Genomic DNA, 11,144 nt, shown 5'->3' with positions numbered 1-11,144 from the left:
CAATCAGCCTGTCCTGACATGCCGCGATGTCGCTCAACCCTGAAATTATCGCTCACGTTGTCTCTATCTGGACGACATTTCGCGGCGGTGTCCCGCCCCTAAACACTTCTTATTGGTTGATAAGTACACGCTGCTTTCTGTTGACAAGCAAGTTATCAGAGAGAGGAAAATATGAGGAAAAAACACTCAAAGATGTGAAAAACAGCAACCAGGAAATGCCAGGAATCTCAGAATAGCGCCGCAAGTTTGTGTACGTCCCTCGATAATTTGATTGGTTTGGATTCTGAACCAATAGAATATACTCGCGACAGTTCGCGCGAGTTTTCGTTGCCGCTTCGCTTGCTCCCTGTATGTCAGGACGAAGTGTTACTGTGACTCTGAGGGGCCAGGTTCACGACTGAAGTCTGGTTGTTGATCTTTGGAGCAGTTACTCTTCATAGACAGACAGATGGATCCTGGAGACTCTGCTCTCAGTCTGTGCTTCTGACCTCTGCAAACACAAACATGTTCAAAAACAAAGGTACAAATGAGGAATGCACATACTGTTCATTTTGTGAATGTTAACTTCATCTGTAAGTCGTCACTGTTTTGACAAACTATTACATTGTTGTTGTTAGGTTTAGGTTTAGTTCTCAGATGTTTTGCAGTAAACATTATCATGCTTGTTGACTTGAACATAGCCTGTTCAATGCAGTGTAAACAGCACTTTACTCAAACATGGTCTAATATATTTAAATTTTCCATAATATGTCTATTTCAATATCTAGGCTGTATTTATTCTACCATGTAAAAATAAGCTCACTGGCTCCTATTGAAAACGTGAAACTGTGAAAACTGTTATTTTCTGTTCCAGTGACGTTGACTACAGCAGCACAACACACTGGACTCTGACCCAGAGACAGTTTGGACGTTCACAGGTTTGTATCAGCTCTCTTACTTTGACTCTGAGGGTCCAGGTTCATGACTGAAGTCTGGTTGTTGATTTTTGGACCGGTCACTCTTCATAGACAGAGAGATGGATCCTGGAGACTCTGCTCTCAGTCTGTGGTCCTGACCTCTGCAAACACAAACGTGTTCAAAAACAAAATTGAGGAATGCACATACTGTTAATTTTGTGAATGTTAACTACATCTGTAAGTCGTCACTGTTTCTAAAAACTATATCTGGAATTACATAGTTGTTTTGTTCTCAGATCTGTTGCAGTAAACATTATCATGCTTGCTGACTTGAACATAGCCTGTTCAACGCAGTGTAAACAGCACTTTACTCAAACATGGGATAATATATTCATATTTTCCATAATAGTTGGGTCATTTACAGAAGTTCCGTGACCGTGGAGAGCGAAGGTTCGTTTCTCACTGGATTTGTTATCTATGAAGGTTAAATAGAAAATTTAGCTAGGGTGCCCCGCCCAAAAATGTGGGGAAAATTTTTGAGAGCCCTAAATCCAAAATGGCTACCGTCCGCCAAGCTGGAAATTATCTTTTCAATGGTTTGGCCCACAGTGCTGCATAATACATGGTTTCTATGACTATTTGGGTCAAGAAGTTCATAAATTATGTAGATTTATTGATTTGACCTAGTTTTGACCTTCAAATTTAAGATGGATGCCAATTTTTGGCCCTTTAAATGGCCATTTTTCAAAATCGTCATAGAGCCTCAATATTAGGCTCAAATGAAAGCTCTGCTCATACTGAGTTCAGTTTAGGACAGTAAAATTACAAGTAGGCCACACAGAAGTCATCTCAAAGGTCAAAAAGATCAAGGTTTGTGGTGAGAAACAAACTTTGCTGATGTCCTTTTCCATTAGTTACCTGAACTGTGTTGGTCAGTGGTCCCATCAATTCATTATGAACCAGGAAATCATTTTACACTTCTCAATAGCATAAAATATTTCTAAAGTTGTCTTCTGCAGTGATTCAACAAAGCTTACCTTACTCTTTAATAATACCACACTCAACCAAAGCTAGTGAGTCGAGCGGCTTGTCGGGCCACATCGGGTTTCAATCAATACGGGGATAAACTTTGCACACAAGCCCTCCAAGCAAAATTTTAATTTGGGGCCTGCTATTACTGCCAATAATACTGATTATTGATTATTTACACACCTACTACAAACTTATTTAATTTTTCTAATCAGTCATTACGAATCATCATCCTAGCCTGCCTTCTTTTTACACATCTAGCCTATGTTTTTTTTTTTTAAATCAGAAATGGTACCAAATTCAGCTGAATGTGCAGCCTGGGGTTGATTTACACTTAACATTCAAATGATATAGTACTCAAGTGTGATGCTATGAAATAGGCCTACAAAAAGTAACAAAATAAACCAATAAACAATGCATTTGCTGTAAACACGTCATCTGCTTTTTAATCTTTGGTTTAAAATAAACTGCACAAGTGCACAAATGTGCAACAACAACTTGAAGTGCAACAACAACAACTAAGGGTAATTGTAATTATGCAGGATTTCTGTAGGGATCGACAGAAGTTACGCACTACAGATTTTAAAAAGTGAATTGTTTTTTGGGGTCCCAGTGGGCACGGGGCCCTAAGCAGGTGTTAAAGTTTGCTTATGCTTTGGGCCGGCTCTGTCTGCAAGCATAACTAAACAATCACAAGTGGCTTAAGGGTCAACAGGTAGATCACAAAAAAAAAAAAAAAAAAACGGTGACTGTGTGCCGGCCGCTGGCTGTCCTGGACTACCGGTAGTTCTGCGATTCTGCAGAATACACAGATGGCCTGTCCGCCCCTGCCCCTGACCAATATTCATTCATTCATTCATTCATTCATTCATTCATTCATTCTCTAGACTGCTTATCCTGCACTAAGGTTGCAGGTGAGCTGGAGCCTTCAGGCATGGTACACCCTGGACAGGTCGCCAGTCTATCGCAGGGTTAACAACCGTTCACACTCACACCTATCAGAGTTAGAGTCACCAATTAACCTCACCTGCATGTCTTTGGTCTGTGGGAGGAAGCCAGAGTACCCAGAGAGAACCCACATGCACAGGGGGAACATGCTCCACACAGAGGGGCCCCACGGGCCTGATCAATATCACCAATATCACCGCAATAAAAGAAATCCTCCTCATCCTCACTCAGTCACTCCCACCCATTTACAGTATTATCTGTTGTGACGGATAATACCAGCTATGGATTAGCTTTAGTTGTGAAGAAATGTGACCATGTTTGACATTGCAAACAAACATAAAACCCCAGTCTATAACTCCTTGCCATAGCTACATAGGTGGTTTGCAGGTGACGTCACATGGAACGTCACAACTGCAGATGGGATGGGATGGCAGGAAGTGTTTTGCCGACAGGATAACGGTTGGAAAATGCCCAAGTTTTGCGCTGCTACGGCTGTACAAACCAGTCAAACCGGGAAAAACAAAATAATAACAACTTTGAGGGAGAAAGAAGTTATTATCTCAATTACGTGACTGAAACATGGCATGTAATTCCCACCAGCCGTGTGGTGTTCACAGCTCGGGGCCGTTCACCGCCTGACGGCGGAGGAAGAGGTGTCATAAGACGACCGAGGCAGATGCAACTTTTCAATGATGCGCCACAAGTCTGAGACGCCCCGTCTGCCTCAGCCGTCTTACCGACCCACCGTCCGTCCGATCCTCCGCCCGATCCTCCCCCCTTCCTGATCGGCTCCGAGCTGCAAACACCCCACAGATGAAAGCGGGGCGGTTGGTTTTTGCTCCAGTCCAGTCTCTCCACTCTGGCCTTTTTTTTCACGTTTCCTCAGTGTGTATGGATCACATCCGATATCTTTTTCTATTTTTAGACAATACCTGCTACTTGCAGGCTTACCCAACACTTTTGAGTACTCGCTTTCCATTAATTTCCAATCACCGTTCTCCACTTCCTGCCCCCCATCTGAACTTCACGCGTCATCGGAATCATGTGACTGCACACCACCTATTGGTGCACATAAAATATTACCTGGTTGTGGATTATCATTGAGCTGTTAGATTGACTCCGCCTATGGAATGATGCCAATATGTCATGATTACATGCAAAGCAATTAGCTAGCGGTGATGTTACACAAGCATGACATATTATGGATTTGCACCGTCAACAAAATCGGTCACTTACTAACTTACGTCATTTAACTCATTGAGTGCCATTGACGTATATATACGTCAATCAAAATCCAACGCTTGAGTGCCATTGACGTATATATACGTCAAATGCAGTTTTCTGCGGCTGGTAAATGGGGACGCTGTTGCGCACACTGTGAGTAATTTTGGGGCTTCTGGGATGTGTAGAACGAAGAAGACTGTAGATCAGAGCAAGAAGTGAAGAGGAAGGAGAAGACGAGTGCGATCGGTACAGAGATAAAAAAGTTGGGAAAAGTTTCTGTTTCTAGAGGAAAACGACGGGCAGAGCCTGGAACAAGTGTAACGTGGAGCTGGAGGAAAGCTTAGCCACGGATGCTATTAGCATAGCTCCAGCATGAAGTGATCGGAGGAGGCAGGAAAGGTAAACTGATCTAGATGATCAGCACCGAAATGCCGAAGCGAAAGCGGATCGCGGAGTCAGTTTCACCAGTTGCTGTAAACCGACGTCGTGACGACGAACCGAGAGATCAGCGCGGTGCGTCGCTGCCGCGGCCGCGTCCAGCAGAGAGGCTGAAGACGCCATGACGTCTCCCTCCCTCCTTCAGAGACGAGGGGAAGCAGCAGGAGGAGAAGTAGGAGAGGGGAGGGGCAGAGAGGGGGTGAGGGGAGGGGGGAGGAGGGGGTTAGGAGAGGGTGAGGGGGCAGCAACTGCAGGAGGAGTAGGAGAGCAGGCATCACTCTGCATAGTAGGACTCCTACTTGTTGTATTTTAGTTTTTTTTTTTTTTTGTACAATGAAAAAACATGTGAAATGAAATTTTCAGATGTCTTACATGTTTCTGAAGCCAAAATTAAAACGGATAAATCACTGTTTGTCTTGAGAGACTCTCTTTCACAAAAATACATTTTTCTCAGCTTTCTAGAAAAAAAGTGGTCTTTTTGGTGCAACCAGGCTCTATTCAACTTAAGATACATTAAGAATGGAACAAGGTACAAACAAATGGTTTTTCCCTAGTTAAATAGAGAGTCTCCTCTTTCCTTTGAGCTATTTTGTGTTTTCAGAGTCATAATACAAAATATTCTCTTGGTCTTAAAATATTACTCAAAATGCCCCGAAACGCTGGCACATGGCACTGACCATTTTATAAAAGGGCTGGCACTCAATGAGTTAATTGCAATATATAGTATGACATGAGCATACACTTACACTGTCGTTACATAATGCAGCCCTAATTTCAGACCACCAATTAAATCCTGAACACAGAGATGTTGAAACAGCCTCTGAGGCCTAGCTCCACAATGACATTATGAATGGCAAAAACGCTTTTTACATGTTTACCCACTCTTTAAGTTTCCACACGCTAATGTCATTGGAAAATTCCTAGCTGACACACTTTGAGGAATTGGGGCTGACTGATTTGGGAATCACTGCAGAAAACAACTTTAGAGATATTTTATGCTATTGAGAAGTGTAAAATGATTTCCTGGTTCATAATGAATTGATGGGACCACTGACCAACACAGTTCAGGTAACTAATGGAAAAGGACATCAGCAAAGTTTGTTTCTCACCACAAACCTGGATCTTTTTTACCTTTGAGATGACTTCTGTGTGGCCTACTTGTAATTTTACTGTCCTAAACTGAACTCAGTATGAGCAGAGCTTTCATTTGAGCCTAATATTGAGGCTCTATGATGATTTTGAAAAATGGCCATTTAAAGGGCCAAAATTTGGCGTCCATCTTGAATTTGAAGGTCAAAAATAGGTCAAATCAATAAATCTACATCATTTATGAACTTCTTGACCCAAATAGTCATAGAAACCATGTATTATGCAGCACTGTGGGCCAAACCATTGAAAAGATCATTTCCCGCTTGGCGGACGGTAGCCATTTTGGATTTAGGGCTCTCAAAAATGTTCCCCACATTTTTGGGCGGGGCACCCTAGCTAAATTTTCTATTTAACCTTCATAGATAACAAATCCAGTGAGAAACGAACCTTCGCTCTCCACGGTCACGGAACTTCTGTAAATGACCCAACTATAATAACTATAGTATGTCATTATTTCAATATCTATATTTATGTTCTACCATGTAAAAATAAACTCACTGGCTCCTATTGGAGATGTAAACTGTTAAAAAATTATTGTTATTTCCTGTTCCAGTGACGTTGACTGCAGCAGCTCAACACACTGGACCCAGAGACGTTCACAGGTTTAGCAGCTCTCTTACTCTGACTCTGAGGCTCCAGGTTCACGACTGAGGTCTGGTGGACGATCTTTGGTCCAGTTACTCTTCATAGACATGGACACGAACTCTGCTTCATCTTCCTCCATGTTAACCTGTTAAAACAACAATTCAGCTCCTCACTTCCTGTTATTTTTCTCCTCTTCTCTCAGTGTCTCTGTGTGGACTGAAGTTCACTGTGACTCTTCTTCCCTCTACAGTCCACAGGAACAAACTGACACACACACTCTCACACTATAATAATGACAATAATATTAATGATAAAGTTGTGTTAACACTCACCTGACTCTGACCCCAGTCTCCCTCTGTCTGCTCCGAGTCTGACTGCCGTAAAATGGCGTCAGAACTCACCTAAACACTTTCATTTTCAAACTGGCTCATCCTGCTCCACCCACACACGCACGCACACACACACACACACACACACACACACACACACACACACACATCACTGTAATGCTATCTTTGTGAGGACACCCACTAACCTTAACCATCCAAAACAAATGCCTAACCATTACTTAAGTCTTAACCCTCAAACAGCCCTTGGAAAAAGTGAGGACCGACAAAAATGTCCTCACTCTGTTGGTTAAAATCTCTTGCCGGTCCTCACAACGTAGTAAGTACAAGAACACACACACACACAACCAGACTACTGATTATGAGGACTGAGTGAAATAAGATGAAAGTGAATAATCATTGTCAGGAGTGTATCTGCACCTTTATTCAGATGGCAATGCATTTTATTAAATGGCAATTCAATGTGCAATTTTGCCATGCAATTTTAAAATTAAGTCTACTTGTCAATTTAACATGCAATCCTCAATAAAGTTTTAATAATCTGTAACTGTCTACCTGCATTACCCAATACCACACGACCACAGAGGAAGGAAGAACTGACAGTTTGCATTCTCAAATTTTGTTTTGGTTCAGATAACCCATGTGACAAAATGCAATGCAATAAACGGGCAAAATGCATTGTCATTTGTGGTTCAGGAACACAATGGCAATATGACATCGGATTAATTCAATTTTAATTAATTAATTCAATGCACTGCTACTTTGCATATTGAATTTTAAATTTCCATGAAGTAGATTTTCAAATTGCATGACTGATGAGGATCCAGGAATCTGGATCTATCTGAATCAGGATTGTTATTATTATTGGGGACTGAAGTACTGAAGATTTTAAATTAGATTTCAAAGACAGAAAAAAATAAATGTTTTTGCAGGAAGGAGCAAAGATACAAACATGGAAAAATACAAGTAAGAACAATAATAATCAGATCAATACAAGTTTCATTATTCTTAATCTCTCTTTATTGCATTAGAACATACATTTCTCATATATATCTATATATATATATTTTATAAATGTGAATTTGTACACTACAATCTTTTATTGTAACATGTTAGAAAATACTCGTAACGCTCCAAAAACATAGCACTAAAAACAGTTACCAAACAATGATTATTACATTTCCTCGTTTTTGTTTTATGTTTTTGTTTTGGCCACCAAGAACAGAAAAAAAACAAATCAAGATGGCGGAGATGAAACTGTCGACCAGGAGGAGAGGAGAGGACCACTGCGGTTTGGAGACGGGTGGTTGGGTCGTCGCGGGTTTGTAGTAGCAGACATTTTGTGATCAAACGGGGTCGGGGACGGGGGGACTCTGTCACAACAGGTAACACGACAGCGGGGAGGAAATATGAGGGAGAAAGGAGGGAGTGTGGACAGCAATGAGCGTCAAGCAAAGCCTCATGGGAAAGCTGGGTTATTTAGTCCTGGCTTGGTTTTTTTGTTTGATCATCCCAGCTCTAGTGAATCTGATAAACTGGGACACGAAATAAGAGTTTCTTCTCAGTTTGTTTTGTGGTTTGGAAGTTGTAACTTTTAAGTGTAATTAATTTAGCAATTTTCGTTCTATCTAACAATACTTGATTTTGTGCTTATTGATCCGGCCCAATAGCAGCCATGTTCTGTACCTCATTAGTAACCAATGGCCAGCTGTAAACTTAGTGTTGTATGGTAAAGTTTTAAAAAGTGGAGAATTAGACAGGGCTAATTTAACGTGTTCGACTATCAATTTGGCAGTTAAGCTAATGCCAGTTTGCTAATACGTATAATCCATTTAGATCGAGTAATGTTGAATACGGTCGACATATCTGACATGACATATCACAATTCTGTTTATTTATGATGCAAATTTGTCAATATTTCAATTATACTTAAGAAGAAAATAACGCCATTTGTGCCATAGTGCAAAATGTAGCGCTAACATTGGGCTAAGTGAACAAAAAACATTTGCTAACTTAATATTTCCCCAGAAAAGATTAGATATTTTATAATTACTAAAAATTATGTAAAAATTTAAGTATATGTTCAAAACAAATTAGAGCATGGACAAGGCCAAAAACTTTGGTATTCATGGAGGACGCTTACTAATTTCCCCATTTATTGACAATACGACTAAAATTAACTATTTAAAAAAAAGTTGAACTCTTTTGATTGGACGTCACTCCAGATTATAACAGATTTATTTCTGAAGTCTTAATTAGTGAAAGTGGTCTGACAGCAGCCAGTGGTTACTAAAAACTGAGCAAAGGATTTTCTGCACAAACTCTCAAAGAGCTGGTGCAACAATCCAGATGTTTAACAGTGTAGTGTTAGCAGTAGCAGTTAGGATGGAGCACGTTGATGGAAGCAGGGCGAGGTGAGCTGAGGGGGTGGGAGAGATAACGGCAGGTTGTTGTTGTTGCTTTTTTCTTTCATTTTTTTTTGTGTAGTAAGTTTAAGTCGTATCACAGAAGACACAGCAAGCAGGTGGAGGAAAGGTGGAGGCAGGTTACTGTGACCAGCAGAGAGGGAGACGGAGGAGGGGGGAGCTAGGGTGAAGAGAGGGGGGCACAGTATTAACAATCTAACACACAAAAACACACACACACACGCACACACAGAGTGAGGCTAAAAGGTTTTAAAAACTAGCGATACGGGCACAACGACTGGCACTGCAGGGAGGCAGGTGGAGGACAGGTGTATCTGGGTGTGGATGGGTGGAGGAGGAGGAGGAAGAGGAAGAAGAGAAGAAAGAGGAGACGTGAGGCAACAAGGAAAGTTTTTTCATCAGGTCCAGAACCAGAACAGTCGTCTGTTAGTTTCTATTAGCAGATCAGAGGAGGACGGGGGGAGAGAGGGAAGCGTGCAACACCGCGTAACATCACAGAATGATTGTCCTCTTGAACGTCCCTCACCTCACCTCACCACCAACACTACACTCGTCTGTTTCTGTTTGTTTCAACCTTTCAACCCTCCTCCTCCTCCTCCCTCGTTAGTTTTTACTTCTCAGGGATTCCCTCTTTCATTTCACACACACACATACACAAAACCCTGTGACCATAAAGGACATTTATATATATATACACACACATACACACACTCGCTCACACTCACGACACAACAGGTAGACACGTTTTGACCCAATAATAAAAACACGACTGACTGGTTCGTTAGCAGGAAGCAGAGGATCGGACAGACACAGACATGGCCGTCTGTTGTTGATATGACAATCAAGTACAAAAATCTATATTAACCATTACAATTTTAAGAATGAGCCTGCTTTTTTTTTCATCTGACCTTTGAGTGTCAATTCCTAGTCCATAAAGTTCAAATCCACAAAACAAACAAAATCAATTAGAGAAAATTATTTCTGATTAATTGTTGAAGCGAAACTGCTGAAAACCAGTGTTTTATATCATTTCAAATTGAATATCTTTGGAAGGAAATTATTTTCTCTCAGTCTACAGAAACCAAAAGATTAACTGGTTAATTGAAAGACAAATAAAACTCATAAGAAAATAGATTGAAAAAGTGTGAAATCCTGGTTTTCTTCCTCGTTTCAGAGCAGACGTGTGCAGTCCTACATTTAAGACGTCTCATGTTTCCTTCCTTCCATCCTTCCTTCCTTCCTTCCTTCCTTCCTTCCTTCCTTCCTTCCTTCCTTCCTTCCTTCCTTCCTCCTCCTCCTCCTCCTCCTCCTCCTCCTCCTCCTCCTCTTCCTCCTCCTCCTCCTCCTCTCCCTCAGTGAGCAGTATCATGATGTTATGATGTTAGGTTCCTAAGGCAGTATCACAGTACAGTCCATAGAGAAACAACAGCAGTACAGAATTACACTGGCCTGCCCAGAACCTTACATCCAGCTCAGGTGGGACACTGACGGCATCTGGATTTTTTCCGTTTGTTTTGTTTTTATTTATTTCGTTATTTATTTTTTTAAAGCCTCCTGTTATTTGATTTCCAAAACTGTGTGTTGTTGCTTGTTTTCCTGCTGTTAAAAGATTCACCGAACATTCAAATCAGGAAGCAATGAGGAAGGGACGGGGGTATGGGTGGGTGGGAGGGGGCAGAGAATAAAGATTTGGGGAAAATAACTTGTTAAAAAATGTTAAAATCTCATTAAAATCTCATTTCTTGTGGTGCCCTGGTAGCTCAGCGGGCTAAGGCACATGCCAAGTTCTCGCAAAAACATCATTGGTCTAAAAATCTGGCTCATTTACCACCGTCGCATGTTGTGGTCACTTCTTCACCTCCTTTACTGTCACATGCTCCATCCATGAAAAACAGAATATGATGGTCGCTTAGAAAAGAGCTAACTCAACTGTAGGACTCTTATGTCCAGCATCGTCATCATTTCTTAGCATAACCGACTGTGCGGCAGCAAAAACAACGGGGAAGACAACATGAGCTACTTTAGTGGCTGGTTTACAGCTGATGCTGTGTTAGTTACAGGGTTAACTGGAGAGTCATCTTAAACAGGCATCTCTATTCACC

General features: G+C 41.3%; 1 protein-coding gene across 1 annotated transcript in view; it reads right to left on the bottom strand.

Moving 5' to 3' along the window:
• LOC310998615 (uncharacterized protein) overlaps nt 1-11,144 on the bottom strand; it is a 31,282-nt gene that overhangs the window by 10,740 nt on the left and 9,398 nt on the right. The gene's annotated exons all lie outside the window — the stretch shown is intronic.

This window comes from Trachurus trachurus, assembly GCF_905171665.1.
Source record: "Trachurus trachurus genome assembly, chromosome: 15".
Classification (NCBI taxonomy): Eukaryota; Metazoa; Chordata; class Actinopteri; order Carangiformes; family Carangidae; genus Trachurus; species Trachurus trachurus.
This window is presented reverse-complemented; position numbering and strand designations above follow the sequence as displayed.